Source organism: Hylobates moloch, unplaced genomic scaffold (genome assembly GCF_009828535.3).
Source record: "Hylobates moloch isolate HMO894 unplaced genomic scaffold, HMol_V3 SCAFFOLD_3, whole genome shotgun sequence".
Classification (NCBI taxonomy): domain Eukaryota; kingdom Metazoa; phylum Chordata; class Mammalia; order Primates; family Hylobatidae; genus Hylobates; species Hylobates moloch.
Genome location: NW_026652278.1, coordinates 51,264,706 through 51,286,343, shown reverse-complemented (window position 1 = coordinate 51,286,343; position 21,638 = coordinate 51,264,706). Strand labels below are relative to the sequence as shown.

Genomic DNA, 21,638 nt, shown 5'->3' with positions numbered 1-21,638 from the left:
ACTTCTTAAGATCCCTTTATTCTCATTCCATCCCCAGCCTCCTGAGAGAATTACAGTCTGGTGAAGATTTGTTTTTTCATAAGCCTGATCACTGAGATTTTATGCAATAGGAAAACACAGACTTTTTCTCTCTGCCATTCTTTATTGCTGATGCAACCCTAGGATCTCCTCTCTTATCACTTGCTTCATTCTATTTCTCAGTATGCCTCATGCCCATATTATTTAAATGACTTGATAAGATGGAGATATTGTGTCTATGGGGTGGAAAATCCAATCTGTTCACTTTGTAGCATTCTTCTTAAATCTTTTGATGAACTCATTGTATTATATTTTTATAGTCATCAAAATTTAGCTTAGAAATTAAAAATGAAGTTGCATTTATTTTTAAAAAGACAATCTCAAAGAAGGTAGTCTACTCACACAAATGGACTATGCACTTGAAAAAATAGATTAAGGCACAATCTGAGTTGTATCAATTGGTGATAGCTTTTTACTGTAATTTATACATGTTTAGCAGTTTGGTTAAAAGAATAAACGATATTGTTTGAGAGCCTTGATTTGAATTATTGATCCACAATTACATAGGTATATTACCTTTGGCAAGCTTTTTATCCACTTCATGCCTCTGTCTCCTGTTTTAAGTAATGAGACTAATGACAGTAACTAACTCAAAGAATTGTGGGGATTAACTAAGTTAATATCTGTAAAGTATATACAAGAGTACCTGGGTCATAATTGGCACTAAATGTTTTTTTCTCTTATTATGCAACATATTAGAATGCATCCAAAGTTACTGATGTTATCATTTGAAAAATTAAGTGTATTAAAATACATTTTAATACAATAATAAAAAATCATGATATATAGTGTGAAAACTCTAAAGAGCTTAACTTTAGTCTTTAATAAGGTTAAATTCATTCTGAAAAGTGAGAGTTGGAAATGAGCTTTGAAAATACAATTGTGGGGCCGGGCGCAGTGGCTCACGCTTGTAATCCCATCACTTTGGGAGGCCGAGGCCGGCGGTTCACGAGGTCAGGAGATCGAGACCACGGTGAAACCCCGTCTCCTAAAAATACAAAAAAAGTAGTCGGGCGTGGTGGCCGGCGCCTGTAGTCCGAGCTACTCGGAGAGGCTGAGGCAGGAGAATGGCGTGAACCCGGGAGGCGGAGCTTGCAGTGAGCCGAGATTGCGCCACGCACTCCAGCCTGGGCGACAGAGCAAGACTCCTTCTCAAAAATAAATAAATAAATAAATAAAATAAAATAAAAGAAAATTGTGTTCAATGACCACTGTCAAAAAACGTTATTGAATATTAATTTGCACATAGTATTTGGAGTTCTATGAATTACAATTAGAAGTTTCAAGTTTTTTGGAGACATCCTATTAAAGCATTTTACTTTCTTTTGAAGTACTGCCTAAAGATGGTTTCTGTAAGGTTTTTAAATATTTTATCAATATAAAATATATTTTGAACTAAAATATGAGGGAATTACAATAAACAAGATAATTGCATACTAGATGTCTGAGAAAGGATGATGATCATAATGATAATGATGATAATGATAGTAAAATGATATTAATGTAAATACTGTAATTATTTTCATTTTGATTATGAAGAATAAACTGGTGTGGCTCAGCTTTCTAGTTAAGGTAACTGTGAGTGGTAGAAATAAGAATACAAATGGTGTATTACTTCAAAAACACTTGGTTAATATTTATTATGAGTTAGTGTTTGAGGGAAAAGAGATGTTAAATAAATATAAGGGGAAATAATAGTATGCACATTAAAAGAAGGAAGGAAGGAAGCAAGGAAGGGAGGAAGGAAGCTAGGAAGAGAGGGAGGGAGGGAGGAAGGATGCAAGGAAGGAAGGAAGGAAAGGAGGAAGGGAGGAAGGAAGGAAGGGAGGAAGGAAGGAAGGGAGGAAGGAAGGAAAGGAGGAAGGAAGGAAAGGAGGAAGGAAGCAAGGGAGGAAGGAAGGAAAGGAGGAAGGAAGGAAAGGAGGGAGGGAGGAAGGACGGGAGGAAGGAAGGAAAGGAAGGAAGGAAAGGAGGAAGGGAGGAAGGAAGGAAAGGAAGGAAGGAAAGGAGGAAGGGAGGAAGGAAGGAAAGGAGGAAGGAAGGAAAGGAGGAAGGGAGGAAGGAAGGAAAGGAGGAAGGAAGGAAAGGAGGAAGGAAGGAAGGGAAGAATGAAGGGAGGAAAGAAAGGAAGGAAGGGAGGAAGGGAGGGAGGGAGGAAGGAAAGGAAGGAAGGAAGGAAGAAAGAAAGGAAAAGCTTTCCTATTCATAACATGTACATTTTTATCTATGAAAAACTCTATTTAGTCTGGATGGGGAGGAGTGATTCCAATAAATCTGTAAATGTATAGTGAATATTTATTTGATAACAACAATAGTTGCATACTAAGTATTCAAATAAAACTGATAAATGTATTGTGACTTAACTTAGAAGTTTCTGACTGTGAAGTTGAATCCTAGGATACAAGGTAAGGAGAATGTCATCTGTGATCCTGCAGGCTGATATCAAAAGGCTTGAACTGTGCAGCTCTTTAGAGGAAATGATTGTCTGATCCTGGATATCTATCATTTCTCAAGCCATCATTCGATGTAATGAGTTCTAATTTAGAATTGAAGTACTAATAGTTCATTCAAGTGTGATTTTATCATTGTGAAGCCTCGAGGCCTTGGATTTGCTTAATTCTTAAATTATATTTAAGGCTAGAATTGTATATTTTATAGATAGAACAAATCGATAAATAAAAAACAAATATGTGATATCTTCACATCTGTTGAAGGTTTGTGATGTCACAGGTGTAGAATCTCTGAAAGGTTGTTTTAATAAATAGTACTTTATTACAGGGTCAGGAGAGACATCAACAACAAAGAAAACACATAGTTATAAATAGCAGGTGTGGCCGGGCATGGTGGCTCATGCCTGTAATCCCAGCGCTTTGGCAGGCCAAGGGGGGGTGGATCATGAGGTCAGGAGTTCAAGACCAGCCTGGCCAAGATGGTGAAACCCCGTCTGCACTAAAAATACAAAAATTAGCCAGGTGTGATGGCACGTGCCTGTAATCCCAGCTACTGGGGAGGCTGAGGCAGGAGAATTGCTTAAACCTGGGAGGCGGAGCTTGCAGTGAGCCAAGATCGCACCACTGCACTCCAGCCTGGGCGACAGAGTGAGACTCCATCTCAAAATAAATACATACATACATACATACATACATACATATATAAACGCACAAATAAAATAAAATAAATAAAAGAAATAGCAGGTGTTCCGTATTGGTGTGTAACTATATAGAATGAAATGTAGCAAATAATTTAAGCAAGAGCAAAAAATGATGGCACAAAAATTAACTATAAAATTATTCAAAAAACTGCATTTCTCTTAAATGTGAAAACATATTAGGGATATGTATTTTTATCTAAGATTCTCTGGCATATATTGCTATTATCTTCTTTTCTAGTCTTACCTTATAGTCTGGCTGCACTGGTATCAGCATTAATAATTTTTAGTCTCTGTTAATAATATTTTTTCCAGGAATGATCTTCAATCTAAACTAAACAATGGCAAAAATTATGTACTATCAAAAAGAAAACAACTGGGAATTTGAGCCTAGATGAGAAGCTCATATGAAAGGACAGGAGAGAAAGAAAATCAAAATTTATAAAATATAAAATAACTTTAGTGTGATCATCATCACCTAATGACAGTGAGGGAGGATGATGTCAACAATGGTTCATGTCTGTAAAAAAGGATTTGGACTCAATTGTAATAGATATATGCAGATAGAAGTTGCAGCTATATTGAAATAAACTGCTATTTCAGTAAATAAAAAAGTATGGAGAGATGATGATAAATTTTGTGTTGGGCAACTTGAATTTTGCCAGAAAGTATTTAAATTTCTGCTACAAAGTTAGACATTCAAGTCTGGAAATTAAATAAGAGAGAGCAGTAAAAACAAATACCTGGTATTGCCAATTTTATATTCCTTCACCATTTTCTCTCCCCAGGTGAGAGAGGAAGGAAGTGAATGAAAAGTGCTTTTTTCCAAATGCTTGTATGCTCATGTCTTTTGTGAGCTCAAGAAGATCCTTAGTGGTTAAGAAAAATGCCGAGTAAAGTAGATATACAAAGGCTACTGATATTTGCATATTTTAATATTCAATTTTTCAGGGGAGGAAATTTGAAAAACCTTCACATTTAAAGATAGAAACACTTTCAAATACATATTGAAAGAATTCTTTGAGGTACAGCAGTGCAAATGAAGCAGATTAGAACTGTTCAATAGGATCCAGGAACTGACAAATTTTGGGACGTAATGTGTGCTCTTCAACAAATATATAGTAAAAATCATTATAAAAGAAAGTGCACAAAATATATGATACAAGAATAAACAGCGTTAGAAAATTAGAGGATTAGTGGCACATATCAGTTTCATATCTTGGTGTTTTAAATTTTGTAATTTATTTCTTGAATATGAAATAAGTATGTCCTTTAGGCATCTTAAAATTACCTTGGGAAAGATTGGTGAAACCTAGTGATCAATTGCAATGTGATATAGCCTTTTCAGTATAGATGCTATGTAACATGTTGATGAACTGATAGTTGCTTTCAGTTTAACTGCATCAGAAGAGAGGACTAATTCAAAATATATTTTTTAAAAAATGCTAGGATTTCCAACATTTGACTGCATTGTATTTTAATATTTTAAGCAAGATGTAAATGATATCTAATGTATGGTCTAATGAATTTTAATATCTTTTTTCAAAGATGACAGTTAACATTTAGGTGTATCCCTAAATAGAGTGGAAACAGATATTAATTTGGCATGAAGTATTAAGAAAGATTATCCAAACTTTTAAAATAAGGCAAAAAGAGTACAGAATGTTCTTTCATTGTCACTCTGGGCATATTTTAATAGTCCTACTAAGGAGTATTTAATTCTCTAGAACAATATATCTGCTTTTGCTTTGCCTTCTTCTAATTGATTATTTCCTGGAAGGTGCGAAATTAAATGTTAACTTGTATATTTCTTTCCAGAAGAAATGCTGACTCCATTTTAACCCATAAACTCTCTCCCTTTCTCTGAATTTCTTTAGCATCTGTAAATATAGTTTCACATTGTCTTGTACTTTGGAGTTGTCTTTTTTCTCTTTGGTTCACCAAGTGTAGACTTTACAAATAATAAAACTGATAAAATAAAAAAGAAAAGTTGACTCCAAAGATTATGATTTTGTTGCCCTGGTAGAGGCTTATTCTATTCTCCATCCAATCTAGTGATCTCATTCTCACATTTTTTAAAATTTCTATAAATTTACAGTTCCTCAAATGTTCCTGGAAGCATCTTTACAACCCTACCAATTCTGTTCAGTATTGATCATATAAATATTTCACATGTATATTTTCTTTATGTTTTTTTTTTTTGAGACGGATCTTGCTCTGGCCAGGCTGGATCGGTGGCAGGACTCGGTCATGCAATTCACCTCCGGTTCACGACATCGTAGCTGGGACTACAGGCGCCCGCCATCACGCCCGGCTAATTTTTTGTATTTTTAGTAGAGATGGGGTTTCAACATGTTAGCCAGGATGGTCTCGATCTCCTGACCTTGTGATCCGCCCGCCTCGGCCTCCCAAAGTGCTGGGATTACAGGCTTGAGCCACCGCGCCCGGCCGTTTTTATTTTTTTTCAAAATTAAACTTCTATTTTAGATACAGGAGATACATGTGCAGATTTATTACATGGGTATATTACATACAGGTAGTGAGCAGAGTATCCAATAGGTAGTTTTTCAGCCCATGCTTTCCCCCTTCCTCCATCTACTAGTCTGCAGCATCTGTTTTTCCCATGTTTATGTCCACGCGTGCTCAATGTTTAGCTCCCACTTATAAATGAACATACGCATTTTCTGTTTCTGTGTTAATTCGCTTAGGATTATGGCCTCCAGCTCCATCCATGTGTCTGTGACGGACATGATTTTATTCTTTTTTATGGCTGTGTAGTATTCCATGGTACATATGTAACACATTTTCTTTATCCAATCCATTGTTGATGGACACCTCACTTGATTTCATATTTTTGTTATTGTGAATAATGTAGTGATGAATATACAAGTGCATGTGGTTTTTGGTATAATGATTTATTTTCCTTTGAATATATATCAGTAATGGGATTGATGGGTCTAATGCAGCTCTGTTTTTAAGTTCTTTGAGAAATAGCTGCTTACCACGGTGGCTGAACTAACTTACATTCTCACCAACAGTGTATAAATGTTTGCTTTTCTCTGCAACATTGCCGGGATCTGTTGCTTCTTAACTTTTTCATAGTAGCCATTCTGACTGGTGTGAGATAATAGCTCATTGTGGTTTTGATTTTCATTTCTCTGGTGATTAGTGATGATGAGTGTTTTTTCATGTTTGATGGTCACCTGTATATTTTCTTTTGAGAAGTGTCTATTCATGTACTTTGCCCATGTTTTAATGGTGTTATTTGTTTTTGGTTCTAGTTTTGTTTAGGCTCCCTATAGATTCTGGATATTAGGCCTTTGTCAGGTGCCTAGCATGTGAATATCTTCTCCCATTCTTTAGGTTGTCTGTTTATGATAGTTTCTTTTGCTTGGAGGAAACACTTTAATTAGGTCCCGCTCATCAATTTTCGTTTTTGTTGCAATTGCTTTTAGAGACTTAGCCAAAAATTCTTTGCCAAGATTGATGTTGAGAAGGATATTTCCTAGGCTTTCTTCTAGGATTTTTATAATTCGATATCTTTAAATCTTTAATCCATCTTGAGTTAATTTTTGTATATGGTGAAAGGTAAGGGTTCAGTTTTATTCTTCTGTATATGGCTAGCCAGTTACCTCAGCAGCAATTTTTGAACAGGGAGTCCATTCCCCATTGCTTGCTTTGGTCAGCCTTGCCAAAAGTTAGGTGGTTTTAATCGTGAGGCTTTATTTCTGAGTTTTCTATCAGGTTCCACTGGTCTATGTGTCTGTTTTTGTAGCAATACTATGCTGTTTTGATTACTATAGCCATATGGTATAGTTTGAAGTTGGGTAGTGTGGTGCCTCCAGCTTTGTTCTATTTGCTTAGAATTGCTTTGACTATTCATGCTCTTTTTTCGGTTCCATGTGGATCTTAGAGTAGTATTTTTCTAGTTCTGTGAAGAATGAAGTTGGTAGTTTGATAGAAATAGTGTTGAATCTGTAAGCTGCTTTGGACAGTATGATCATTTTAATGATACTTATTTTTCTATTCAATGAGCATGGAATGTTTTTCCAATCATTTGTGTCATCTTTGATTTCTTTCATCAGTGTTTTATTGTTCTCCTTATAGAGATCTTAGCCGTATTCCTATGTATTTAATTTTATTTGCGGCTATTGTAAATGAGACTGTGTTCTTGATTTGACTCAGCCTGGACATTATTGGTGTATAGAAATGCTACTGATTTTTCTGCATATATTTGTATCCTGAAACCTTACTAAAATTTTTTCTTAGTTCTAGTAAGATTTTGGTGAAGTCTTTAGAATTTTCTAGATACACAATAGTATCATCAGTAAAGGTAGAGTTTGACTTCAGAAGAGAACTTTCTATTTGGATACCTTTTATTTCTTTCACTTGTCTGACTGCTCTGGGCAGGAATTCCAATACCATGCTAAATAGGAGTGTAAGAGAGGGCATCGTTACTTGTGCCAGTTTTCAAGAGGAGTGCTTTCAGCTTTTGCCCATTCAGTATGGTGTTGGGTGTGCGTCTGTCATAAATGGCTATTATTAATTTGAGGGATGTTTTTACTTTTTGAAAATTTACTTTGACAGGTGTTCATTTTATCAATGACTGACAAAGAAGGAGATGTGTAGAAACTGGTGATTTTAATGTCCTGAGAAACTGTAAAGAAATGTCAAAGTTACAAAATGGTGGTCAATTCTGTCTTCCTGAAGGCTCGTGATCAATCATGAGTTGAATCATGACAGTAAGATTATAAACTAGATGTAATTCCCTTCATGGGCATTCCAGTTTATATTATTTCTGTCATGGATTCTGTGAGGGAGAGTTATTAAGGATATTTTACCCTGCTGGCAGAAATGTATACAGCCTGATGTGCAGGAATTCTTCAACCAAACACCTGTTCCCATCTTGACACCAATCTATCAAAAACTATAGAATCTAACTGCCACCTCCTACACCACTAGAACTGCCCACTGGCTTCAGAGGCAGCCAGAACACAAAGCTGCTTCATCCAACGTATCTGGGTTTATACTTTTTCTTAATTATGTTTGGCTTTAGGAAATCTTAAAATACTAGAATAATAGCTTCTTTAAATTACTAGTTTCTAACTTCGACAAGAGCAAAACTATTTTGTTTTATTCACTTTTGAATCCATTGCACCTATCACAGCACATAGAAGTCACTCAGAAAATGTTTGTTAAATAAATAAACTGCATGAGGTTGGAATTAATGAAGCAACTGAGTATAGTTACCCTTAATTATGGAAAAAAAGCAGGAAAGATTGTGAAACAAGTTTCACCAAGTATTAAGATGTTTAGAGGAAAAAGGTTTAAATCTGGTTATGCCTCTTACTAGTTTAGTCAACATGAGCAGCGGCCTTAACCCCTTAAGAGACTGTTTCCCAATATGAGAAATTTAAGAAATTGTTGTGTACCAATATGCTATGTCCTGTGTATTAGGTAGTTCTTGAGTCATGTAGTATTTGCTTTATTGATTCTCTTTTTATATCTTTATGATAAATAAATATTAGAAAATTATAAATAGCTATGTACAACTGTTATTCATAATTTAGATATTTTATTCATTAAATTTGCAAAACAGACTTACAAAGAACAGATCTTTAGTTTGATTAAAAAAATTTGTTTATTCACTTCTTCATATTCAATGAAAGTCTCCAAGGATTTTTCTTTTACTTCTGCTTTCTAGATATAAGCATTTTTCTTTCAATATGCTAATTGTTTTAAGGGCTCTCATACACAGGTCTCTATATAAACACTTTATGACATGCTATCACTTGCTCGATTAACACACATAAGATTAATCTAGTGATGTCATATGTTGCAAAATAATTCTTTGTGCTTAGTAGTTTCTCACTGACATGAATGTGAGAATGATCTGGCAATTTGGCTACAACATCTGTTATTCAATTACTCTCCAGAAATGATTCCTGCACAATAATTTTAGTCACTGCCACAGGTGTGGCTCTGCTTTCTTATCAAGGAAAGATCTTCTTAATGAGGGATATTCAGAAGGTCAAGTTTGAGTTGTAAGAAATGAAGGGTAGTCATATCGCCAATAGAAAAAATGTGTGGCTTTCAGAATTTGTTTCTAATTAAAATATCTTGGAGTTCTGCTTCCAGAGATTCTTACTTGTTTTTCAAGATGGTATTCACACATTGGTAAATAGCTCTTTAGCCTACTTTAATAGCCATGAATAAGAGCCATTTATGTAAAAGATTACCTATTTTTATGAGGAAAAACATGTTTGAAGAAAACTGTTGCCTAGCTAACGAATTCAAGTGGATTTTATATAAGATAGATAACACTTGATCATAATGTGTCCTCAGTCTACTTTTTTCCTGCTTGTATACAAGTAGGCTTTAAAGGTAGCTACGAGGAAGATAAAAACCAAATTCACCTATTGAAAGTAAACTTTTCACTACATCTTTTATGCAGATTTGTGAGCAAATTGTAATTCAATAAATTTAAAAATAGCTAAAACACTCCAGTTAGTAACTAGTAGACAGGCATTATTGTTGAAGCCAAATAAAATCATTCACCTGTGTTTCTATTTGTAAAATGCAACTGTGCTAAAACAAACAAACAAACAAACAAAAGCAACCCTAATTTGTAGACTTTGACAATTGTGATGGTGCAAATACTTCCACTTCAGCCGATAACAAGTTACCAGCATGGCATCACTGAATGTATAGTTGAAAATAACTGTACACAAACCATTGAAAGCTATAAGATTCATCAGCTCCACTGCCAGACCTACAATAATTTTATGTATAATTAGTTTTAAAATAATCCTGCTTCTTCTACTATGCATAGAATTTAATTAAATATATTTAGATAGCTTAAAATAATTAATTTTCCAGAGATAGGCCACAAAGACACTTGTGTGATGTTCAGGCCCCCGAAAGACAAAAATAAACCAAAGAAAATAAATGATGTTTATATTTATCATGGGGAACAGTTTCCCACTTCCCTAAACTTTATTCTATTAATTCAGGGACTTATGTTGTTACTTTTTATTTGTTAAACATGATAGCAATGTAAAAAAGAATATTCACCCAAAGATGTCTAATAATTTAAAGAACATAGCTGAGCAAAGCAAAATCATAGTCATCCTACAGAATCAGAATAGATCCTCACTCAAGATTTGGCTCAGGTCATGAACACAAGAGGGAAATACTTGGTTTAGATGTCATAGTAAAGGTGCCACATTCACATATACAGGAGGAAATGAATTTTTTTTAAATTTGTATGTGAAGCTTTTTGGGAGAGAATGTCAGGACTTCCAACTGAGCTAAAAATTAACTTGAGATGGATAAGAATAATAATGATGGTTAGGGAATTGTATAGGGATGAGGGTTCTTGCTCATACTCTTAATTCCCAGCACATGCCAAATACGGGGGCTCTGCTCAAAAGCCTTCAACAGTTAAACATTTAAAAAATTGAATTAGACTCCTTATTATAAGAAATAATGAGATTAAAAATATGTCATTATTATATACAAATAGTGAAATAAGACACATTAGATTGAAAGAGATGAAAAGTAATGAGACAATGCTCATTTTAATAAAGGTGACTTCACTTGTTATACTCCTATTGAACTCAGATAATTTTTTTTTTATGCTTTAAAATACTCTGGATAAGAGTTCTTTGTCAGTTTTAGAGTTGATTCACTCATTCCTACTAATCTTGTAAGTAAATACTTTGAGGAGCATTAACTAGCATATCCATGATTGAAAGCTCAAATCTCTTTATTTTTATGCATGAAAAACTTTATTTTTATGCATGAAACTCTGGCACACTTTTAGGGACTGTGAAAAACATGTATGTATTTGTGGTAATCAAATATATATATATATATGCACACACATATGTATATACGCACATATATATATTTATTTGTAGTCCTTAAAGGCAGAATTTATGTCAATATTAGTAAAGAACAGGAGAAGTTATAAGATCACCCTAATACCTGTATATATGATCCTAAAAGTAAAGTGATAAAAAAGCAAATGCATCTTGTATCTCTCACATGGATTTGTAAATAAACTGTAATTTAATAGATTTTTTAAATTGCTGCCCAGGTGCAGTGACTCATGCCTATAATCCCAGCACATTGGGAGGCCAAGGCAGGAGGATTTATTGAGGACTGGAATTGAAGTCTAGCCTGAGCAACATAGCAGGACTTCATCAAAAATTAATTCAAGATGGATTAAAGACTTAAATGTTAGACCTAAACTCATAAAACCCCTAGAAGAAAACCTAGGCAATACCATTCAGGACATAGGCATGGGCAAGGACTTCATGTCTAAAACACCAAAAGCAATGGCAACAAAAGCCAAAATTGACAAATGGGATCTAATTAAACTAAAGAGCTTCTGCACAGCAAAAGAAACTACCATCAGAGTGAAGAGGCAACCTACAGAATGGGAGAAAATTTTTGCCATCTACTCATCTGACAAAGGGCTAATATCCAGAATCTACAATGAACTCAAACAAATTTACAAGAAAAAAAACAAACAACCCCATCAAAAAGTGGGTGAAGGACATGAACAGACACTTCTCAAAAGAAGATATTTATGCAGCCAAAAGACACATGAAAAAATGCTCATCATCACTGGCCATCAGAGAAGTGCAAATCAAAACCACAATGAGATACCATCTCACACCAGTTGGAATGGCCATCATTAAAAAGTCAGGAAACAACAGGTGCTGGAGAGCATGTGGAGAAATAGGAACATTTTTACACTGTTGGTGGGACTGTAAACTAGTTCAACCATTGTGGAAGTCAGTGTGGCGATTCCTCAGGAATCTAGAACTAGAAATACCATTTGACCCAGCCATCCCATTACTGGGTATATACCCAACGGATTATAAATCATGCTGCTATAAAGACACTTGCACACGTATGTTTATTGCGGCACTATTCACAATAGCAAAGACTTGGAACCAAGCCAAGTGTCCAACAATGATAGACTGGATTAAGAAAATGTGGCACATATACACCATGGAATACTATGCAGCCATAAAAAATGTTGAGTTCATGTCCTTTGTAGGGACATGGATGAAACTGGAAACCATCATTCTCAGCAAACTATTGCAAGGACAAAAAACCAAACACTGCATCTCACTCATAGGTGGGAATTGAACAATGAGAACACTTGGACACAGGAAGGGGAACATCACACACCAGGGCCTGTTGTGGGGTGTGGGGAGGGGAGAGGGATAGCATTAGGAGATATACCTAATGTAAATGATGAGTTAATGGGTGCAGCACACCAACATGGCACATGTATACATATGTAACAAACCTGCACGTTGTGCACATGTACCCTAAAACTTAAAGTATAATACAAATAAATAAATAAATAAATAATAAAATAAAAAATTAACTGAGTGTGATGGCACATGCCTGTAGTCCCAGCCACTCTAGAGGCTAAGATGCGAGGATCACTTGAGCCCAGGAGGTCGAGTCTAGAGGGAGCCACAATTGTGCCCTGCTACTTGGGCAACAGAGTGAGAACTTGTCCGAGAAAATTTAAAAAAAAATTTTTTTTTAAGCTAAAGCACTCAGGTAGCAGCTAGTTGAGACCAGTATCAGTGTAGCTTGCTTTCTCTTCTGTCCACAAAAAATGCTATTAACTTCTCTTGGCACTTGTTAAGCACTCAGAAGTGTATCTTGGTTTTATAAAGAAGCAAATTAGCTACCTCATTGTTGTCAGAAGAAAAAACAATACCTATTATTGAAATATCAAATATTTTATTTATTTTTTAATAATGGATGCACTTTAAGTACTTTCACAACAGCTGAAGACAGGACTTTTAGGGTGCCAAATCATTAAATTTAAGTCATACGTAAAAGTCAAATTTTTGTTTTGTTTTTATTCCTTCTCTTTTTTGATTTAATATTGAATTTGATATTAAGTTTGACTTAATAAGAAAGAAAATAAAATTCATATATGTTCATACTTTCATATTATTATTGGTTGAACTGAGTCCCTTACAATATTATATATTGAAGTCCTTACACCTAGAAACTCAGAGAATATAATCTTATTTGGAAATAGTTACTGATGTAATTCCTTAAGATGAAGTCATCCTGGAGTAAATCGACCCTAATATACATAAATGGTGTTTTTCTTTTTTTAAAAAGGAGTACTTTGGACTTAGACACTCCATAGGAAGAATGCTATATGAAGATGAAGCTCGATCTACAAGATCACCAGTGACCCACCAGAAGGTAGGCAAGAGGCATGGAGCAAATTTTTCCTTACAGCCTTCAGAAGGAACCATTCTGGCTGACACCTAGATCTTGGATTTCTAGCCACCAGAACTGTGAGACAATATGTTTCTCTTTTTGTAAGCCACTCGATCTGTTGTACTTTGTTATGGCAGTCATAAGAAACTAATATACACATGCACCAGAGGCAATGTCACCTATAAAATTAACCCATTCTCTATTTTCTTGCTGCTGCAAATTTTAACTAGGTAGGAAAAAATTCCCATTTAGCTCCTTTAATTCAACTGAAGTGCAAATAGACCAATCACATTTATACTAATTTAAGCAATGCTTGCCAGGGACAGTAGCTCTTCTTTATACATAATAAAAACAGCTAGGCAGTGTATAGACAACTGATACAGATTTGTACTGACACTTCATGACGTTGCCTATAAATATAACCTAGCAGTAATAATAGAAGAATTTTAGCGATGTCTAATTCATTTGAATGATATAGCTTTTGTGACCTAATACCTAATCTGAGAAGTTGAAAGTCCATTCCTTTGAATTCTACAAGTGTTCCCCTATGAATCTCTAATTAGGAAATGACAAGTTTGAAAATATTTACTGACAAGTTTTAATGACACAGTCACAAGTATAAATTATAAACCTGATTGTGTTGTTTGTGTGTGATAGTCTGTCAAAGACCCCAAATCAATAGCAGACTGGTGCAAAGATGCAGTTGAGTAGAGAATGAGAAAACATTGCTTGATGGAAAGCACTCGTGTATAACAGTGATTTTGTATGGTAGAAAGAGTCTCATAATACGGTGTTGTGCTAAAGAAAAAAGTATTAAAAGGAAGCCTTGCCAGATATTAAGGAAGCAGAGGGAAATATTAATTACATTCTGGGGCTAGTTGAACCTTAAATGACAAAAAATAAACTACTGTGTAAGTATTTGGCTAAAAATGTTAAGAATATTTTGAATTTTCCCATCCACTAAATCCACAAAGATTTATCAAGCATATCCTGTTTTCTACGTATTGGATATACACAGATGAATGTGTCTTAAACTTCAGAATAATGATAATTTTTACTATACTAAATGAAAAAAATAGAATTATGTTGATTATCTATTATAAATCAATGCTTAGAAAGTTTAATAGCTAATTTATTAGTGAAATACAACCACCGTCTTGTCTATTAGTAGCAAAAACATATTCCAGTCCAGAGTAATTCGTTATAACTTAGTAACGCCATCAAGTGAGGGATACTGAATATCTGAGAAGGAAATAATTTTAAACAAATTGCATATGAAATTAGGTTAACTATAAATTTAAAATGCACATTTATTGATCCTGACAGCTCTCAATCTAATGACTCATTTTCATGAAATAGAGTCTTCTCAGGATTATTAGCTATTTTGCAGAATGCTGTCAGTCACACAAATGCTGGAGGTGTCAGCTTCAGTTTGCTTCTCTCTGATCTTCTGTGCTACTTGCTGCCACCACATTGTTCATTTCACCTTAATTCTGCAGTGATGAATAGTAAAATTATGAAGACCGATTTAGGAGTTACTTTGATTCCATAATATGAAAATACTTTAAAAGAACATGCTATATTCCTGAATGTATTTCAGTTCAAGAAAAATTACATTGTCTGTCAAATTGCAAAGGTTATATATCTTTGGGTTTTGGAAGTTTAGATAGGGTTTGAAATTGTTTAATATGTCATAAATAAAAGAGTCTTTCAACTTACAACAAGAAATACATGTAAGCCAAAAGTAGACTTCCTTCTAAGCCGAAATACTTTAAAAATTTAGGAATATTGCAATGAATATTTTGATAACATATGATTTATATGAGAAGTGAACAATTTAAAGTGTTTAATATATACAAGCCTCAACCTTGAATAAATGCTTATTATCAGATTATTTATCTATCTAGTGACTTTCAGTATTACAAAAATTATGATGAGAATAACTTACCTAGGGAATGAAACGTGTCTTCACATATTGTTCATATCTCGGATGGTTGTAGCAGAGTTCTTAATAAAAAATGTTATGTAAAAAGCCATTTGTTTTTCTAAATTCTGAGATATTTACAATATTCAATATGAATTGTAATTTTATTTTTGTAACAAAAATTCACAATACCAAAATCCAAATCTGTTACTCTTGCCTATACCTTTCTGTTTTATTCTTAACGTGCGCTAAGATCAACCTACTGTACATTTCAGAGTTCTGTGATGCATTCTTCTCTGGGTGAATGATTTCTCTAAATCTAGGTCATTTTATAAAAGTAACTTTAAAGCAATGGAGTGTAGTAGAGTGGCAATGGGAGGACATATGCATAATCCAGCAAAGGTGGAGACATTTGACATAAAATTACTACTTAATGGAAGTCGGTAATTAAATTTAAAATTTTAGTTTCATTTGTTTAAAAATAACAATTTAAAGCTGTATTAGAAAATTTTTTCATTCAAGTTAACTAACTGCCTTAATTGATGTTTATATTTATTTTGTTATTTTAAAAGTGAAGCTAATCAAAAACCACTTAAAGAGCATTTATTGAATGTCCACTGTGTGCCAGTCATATAGCTGTGCTTTGGGAATAATAAATAAGCTATGGACAATGACTCCAATACCTCACTGCTATCTGAGGTATCAGAAACAAATGCATGCAATATTTCATCCCACAATAAGATGGATATTTACAAGTGATATGGATAAAGCAGTATGAAATTACCGACCAAGAGAAATCTATTGCAAGATATGTATGCAATTTTAAAATTGTTAGTGGTTTCTTAAAGGTAAAATGAAATAGGTGAAATACATTTAAGAACATAAGTCAAATATCCAAAATATCATTTCAATGTATAATTATAATTAACACCATTAATAAGATATTTAAATTCTTTTACATACTAAGACTTTCCAATTCTTATACCCACATTTCAAGGTCTTAGTAGCTACATGAGACTGCTGGCCACTGTATTGGAAGTGTGGCACTATGGAATTACAGAGAAAGGAGCTATTTACTTAAATATAACCATCCTTTGTCTCTCCTTTCATTTTGTACCAAATCTCTTCTGAACTCAAAAACCTTGGGCCAGAAGAATAGTGCCCACAAAGTAAACCGGTATTTCATAATTATTTATATACTTTTTCTTCAGTACTAAATATTTAGTCAGGAGGTTCTTTAACCGATTTCAATTTCATGGTAATAAAGAATAAGAAAGTAGCTTTGAATTACAAGGTAGCTGTTTTTAGAAATGCTGCTGAAAAAAAGGTTTTTACATGTATGCCAGTTTTCTGCAGTGTTTTGGGGTAGGTGGCAGCATAGAAGAATAATTAAGAGTATGTTGGCCTGAGGCTGTAGAACTGGAACAGTTTAATAGGTTCAGGGTATAGTGAAAAGAGTGTGGGCTTTGATTCTACATCCAGGTTTAAATTTTATTTGTTTGTAACAGGAGATGACATTACTATCCTCAAAACATTATTGTAGGGAAAAAATGCAATTGAGCATGTGTTAATACAATAGAGACTAGTGGATAGATGTTGGCCTTAAGCAATGTTAATCAACTTTTCTACCTTGATTAGCATTGTCATGATTTGCCTTCTATATGGAATCTGATAAGGTTTAACTCATGGAAATAGAGATTAAATCATGATTACCAGAAGCTGGGGGTAGGGGGTTGCAAAAAAAGGAAACAAGTTGTTAAAGAATACAAAGTTTCAGATAGTTAGAAAGAATTGGTGTTGATATCTATTGCCCTGTGAAATGTCTATAATGCATTATATATTCCAAAATAACAAAGATAGGAAATTTTAGATGTATTTTCATAAAAAATAATAGGTAAGCAAGGTGATGGACGTGTTAATTTACTTGATTTAAGAATGCAATATTATATACACTTATCAAAACATCACATTGTATTCCAGAACTTCTACAATTATGGTTTATACATAAAGATATTATTAATTTTTTAATTTAAAGACTTTAAAAAAGAAAATTGCTACTTAGATGAACAAATAGAAAAATGAAAGAAAAAGATGAAGAAAATATATGACACCTGTGAAACACCAACAAACTAGTGAATAAAATCCTTGTGGAAGTTCTAGATGGAGGAGAGGGAGAAAAAGTGGCAGAAAGTTTATTTAAAAAATAATTGCTGCAAAATTTCCAAGTCTTAGGAGGAGTATGAATGTTCAGATTCATGAAGCTAATGGATCCCAAAAAAGGATCAACCCAAAAAAGATTACTCTGAGACATAATGTTAAAATTGTGAAAGACAAAGTTGAAGTTATCAGTTTAAAATAGACTGTAATAACTATGTTTTATGTAAATCTCATTGTAATCACAAATAAAAGTTCTCAAGTAGATACACAAAAGATAATTAGAATGGAATCAAAATATACCACTACAAAAAATCAACAAATCACAATTAAGACAACAGGGGAGAAAGAAAAGAACAAAGAAACTACAAATCAGTCAAAAAACAATTAACAAAATAGTAATCATAAATCTTTACCTGATAGTAATTTAATGCAAATGAATTAAATTCTCCAATCAAAAGAAATAGTGGATAAGTAATTTAAAAACATCCAATAGTATTCTGCCTATGGACGACTCACTTTGGTTTGAGGACACATAGGCTGGAAGTGAAGGGATTAGCAATGTTATTTTATGCAAATGGGTAAACTAAATAGAGCAGTCATGGCTATACTTACATAAAACTAAAGAGATTTTTGGTCAAATCTGTCACAAGAGACAAAGAAGATCACTACATAATGATAAAGAAGCCAATCATCAAGAGAATGTAATAATTTTAAGTATATATGCCCTCAACATTGGAGCAATAAAATATATAAAGCAAATATTAACATAACTGAAAGGAGAAATAGACAGCAATACAGTAACAGTATGGAATTTCAATGCCCCACTTACATCAATGGATAGATCATCCAGACAGAAAATCAAAAAGGAAATAGCATATTTGAATAACACTATAGAAAAAATGGACCTATAGAACAAATAAAAATGTGTTCATCATCTCTATTCATCAAGGAAATGTGAATTAAAACCATAGTGAGATATCCCATCTGTTAGAATGACTATTATCAAAAAGACAATTTATAACAAATGTTTGCAAGGGTTTGCAGAGAAGAGAATTCTTAAGTATTATTGGATAAAATGTAAATTGGCATAGTTGCTGTGGAAAACAGTATGGAAGTTCCTAAAAAAATTAAAAATAGAAGTACCACATTATCCAGCAATTCTATTTCTAGATATACAGACTGGTCAGACTTATGATGGTTCAACTTATGATTTTGTAACTTTACAATAATGTGAATTCAATATGCATTCAGTAGAGTCTATACTTGAAATTTTGAATTTTGACATTTTCCCAGCTAGCAACATGCCACATGATACTCTCTCATGATGCTGGGTAGTAGCAATGAACTCCAGCTCCCAGCCTTCCATGCTAATATAAGTGTTCTAACTGCATTTAAGATAGGCTATCCTACACTACGATGTTCGGTAGGATGGGTATATTAAATGCAGTTTTGACTTACAATATTTTCAGCTTACCATAGGTTTATTGTGATGTATCACCATTGTAGATTGAGGAGCATCTCTATACCCAGTGTAAATAAAATCTGCATCTCTACAAGATATCTGCACGCCCATGTTCACTGCAGCGTTTTTCACTGTAGCCAAGATATGAAAACAATCCAAATATCTGTGAACAGATAAATAGATAGAGAATATTTGATAGATACAATGGTTTTACTTATGAATTTTTGACTTTAGGATGAGTTTATCTGGATCTGACCCTATTAAAAGTTCCAGGCCTCCTGTGACTTATAATGAATTGATAGTTTCTACTGAATATTGCTTTTGCACCATTATAAAACAAAAAAAAAATCATAATGTGAACTATTCTAAGTTGAAGGCCGTTTGCTGTGCTGTCAGTATTAAATGCATTTCTGACTTTAAAATACTTTTGATTTATGATGAGTTTAATGGGGCATAACCCTATCATAAATTGAGGGGCATCTGTATATTCAATGCATATTATTTAGTCAAAAATAGAAGAAAATCTTGCCATTTGCACCAGCATGGATAAATCTAAAAGACATTATGCTAAGTGAACTAAGCCAGGTAAAGAAAGACAAATACCATATGATCTCACTTCTATGTGAAATCTAAAAGCAACATCAAATAAGCAGAGAGTAGAATGGTTGTTGCTAAGGGCTGGGGGTTAGTCAGAGGTTCCAAACTTACAGTTGTAATCAAATAAATTCTGGGGAGTCTAATATACAGCATGGTGACTATAGCTAGTAATACTGTATGGAATACTTGAAATTTGCAAAGAGAGTAGATCTTAAGCATTCTTACCACAAACACACACAATAATATTTAAGATGATAATATGTTAATTAGCTTGATGTATGTATATATTAAATCATCACATCGTACACCTTAACTATATACATATTTTGTTAATTATATCTCAGTCAAACTGGAATTTTCTTGAAAAGAATGCAGAATAGTAATCAGAGAGATATATCTCTTATTCATTCATAGAATACTTTCACAACAGAATACTCTATTTGCAATAGATTGTTAGTAGATTATAAAGTATCATTCTCAATTATTTAAATGCTCACTGGTAGGCAAGTTAACATTATACAATAGAGAATTCTTTCAGTGGATTAGAAATATTATGTTCTGTTCCTAGAATAAGAATGATTTATGTTCTTCCTAGAATAAAAAGCATATAAATATATACACATATATATACACACACACATATACACACACAGAGCTAATAATTTTTTGAAATAATTCAGTAAATTAATTGCTTCCTAGTCTGATTTTCATTTTCAAATAAATGAAACTCATTTATAAATAGTACTTATAGTAATTGTAACTACTGAGTTTTGAGTTTTACCATGTGACAATGTATATATATATGCCTTATAAACATGTCATTCTTTCCTCAAAGATGTATGTTATGGTATTAGGTACATTTATCACGCCTTACTGACTTGATTCAAGAGGTTCAGAGGTTCAGAGAAGTTAAGTAACATTCAATATCACATATCTATTAAACATTTTCATGTTGCATTACCTCTTCAAGAGGTAATATACATCATATGCTTAGGTTTTAAGTAACAACAAAGAAGTTGCTTGACATTTATAGTAAAAGGTTTTGAGAGAAACAATGCTTTTAATGTAATTTCACAACTGGGAAATTGTAAAAAAAGAGATACACATAATGGAATAAATTTTGGAGAAAATCTATCATACATTTAAAATATATAGCTCTATAAATTTTCTAATGATCATAAATGTACTTTTATTTTTCTTTTAGTTAATTATATGTTTGTAAGAAGATAAAGAAATTATACAGAAAAATATAGTATACACTTTACTCAGTTTTCCCCATAGTAACATCTTGCAGAACTGTAGTAGAATATCAAAGCTAGGGTTTTGACTTTGATACAGTCAAGATGCATGACAATTCCATCACCACAGGGGTCCTGTATCTTGCCTTTTTATAACCACACTCACTTCCCTTCCACCCATCCCCACACACCTTGACTTTAACCCCCAGAAACCTCGAATCTGTTCTCCATTTCTATAATCCTTGTCTTTTCAAGAATGTTATACAAATATAATTTTACAGTATATAATCTGTTGGGATTTTTTTTTTTTTACACTCAGCATAATTCGCTGGAGGGTGATCTGTAAGAATTAAAGAAAGAGGAGAGAAACATGAAGGGTGGGTTTTCAGTCAACAGGGACAGGCTTATTTTAAATAAACCTGAGGAGGCGGCTGGCTGAGTTAGCGCAGAGCCACACTCTCTTACAGACTAAGAGTTTTTTTTTTTTTGAGATGGAATCTCACTCTGTTGCCCAGGCTGGAGTGCAGTGATGCAATCTCCGTTAAATGCAATCTCGGCTTCCCTGGTTCAAGCGATTCTTCTGCCTCAGCCTCCTGAGTAGCTGGGATTACAGGTGCATGACACCATGCCCGGCTAATTTTTTGTATTTTTAGTACAGATGGGGTTTCACCATATTGGCCAGGCTGGTCTCAAACTCCTGACCTCGTATTCTGCCTGCCTTGGCCTCCCAAAGTGCTAGAATTATAGGCATGAGCCACC

General features: G+C 33.7%; 1 protein-coding gene across 1 annotated transcript in view; it reads left to right on the top strand.

Moving 5' to 3' along the window:
- Positions 1 to 21,638, top strand: part of PCDH15 (protocadherin related 15) — a 1,777,335-nt gene that overhangs the window by 58,603 nt on the left and 1,697,094 nt on the right. The window contains exon 2 of the mRNA XM_058436255.1: positions 13,397 to 13,483. The gene's annotated coding sequence lies outside the window, so the exon portion shown is untranslated. The remainder of the gene's footprint in view (positions 1 to 13,396; positions 13,484 to 21,638) is intronic.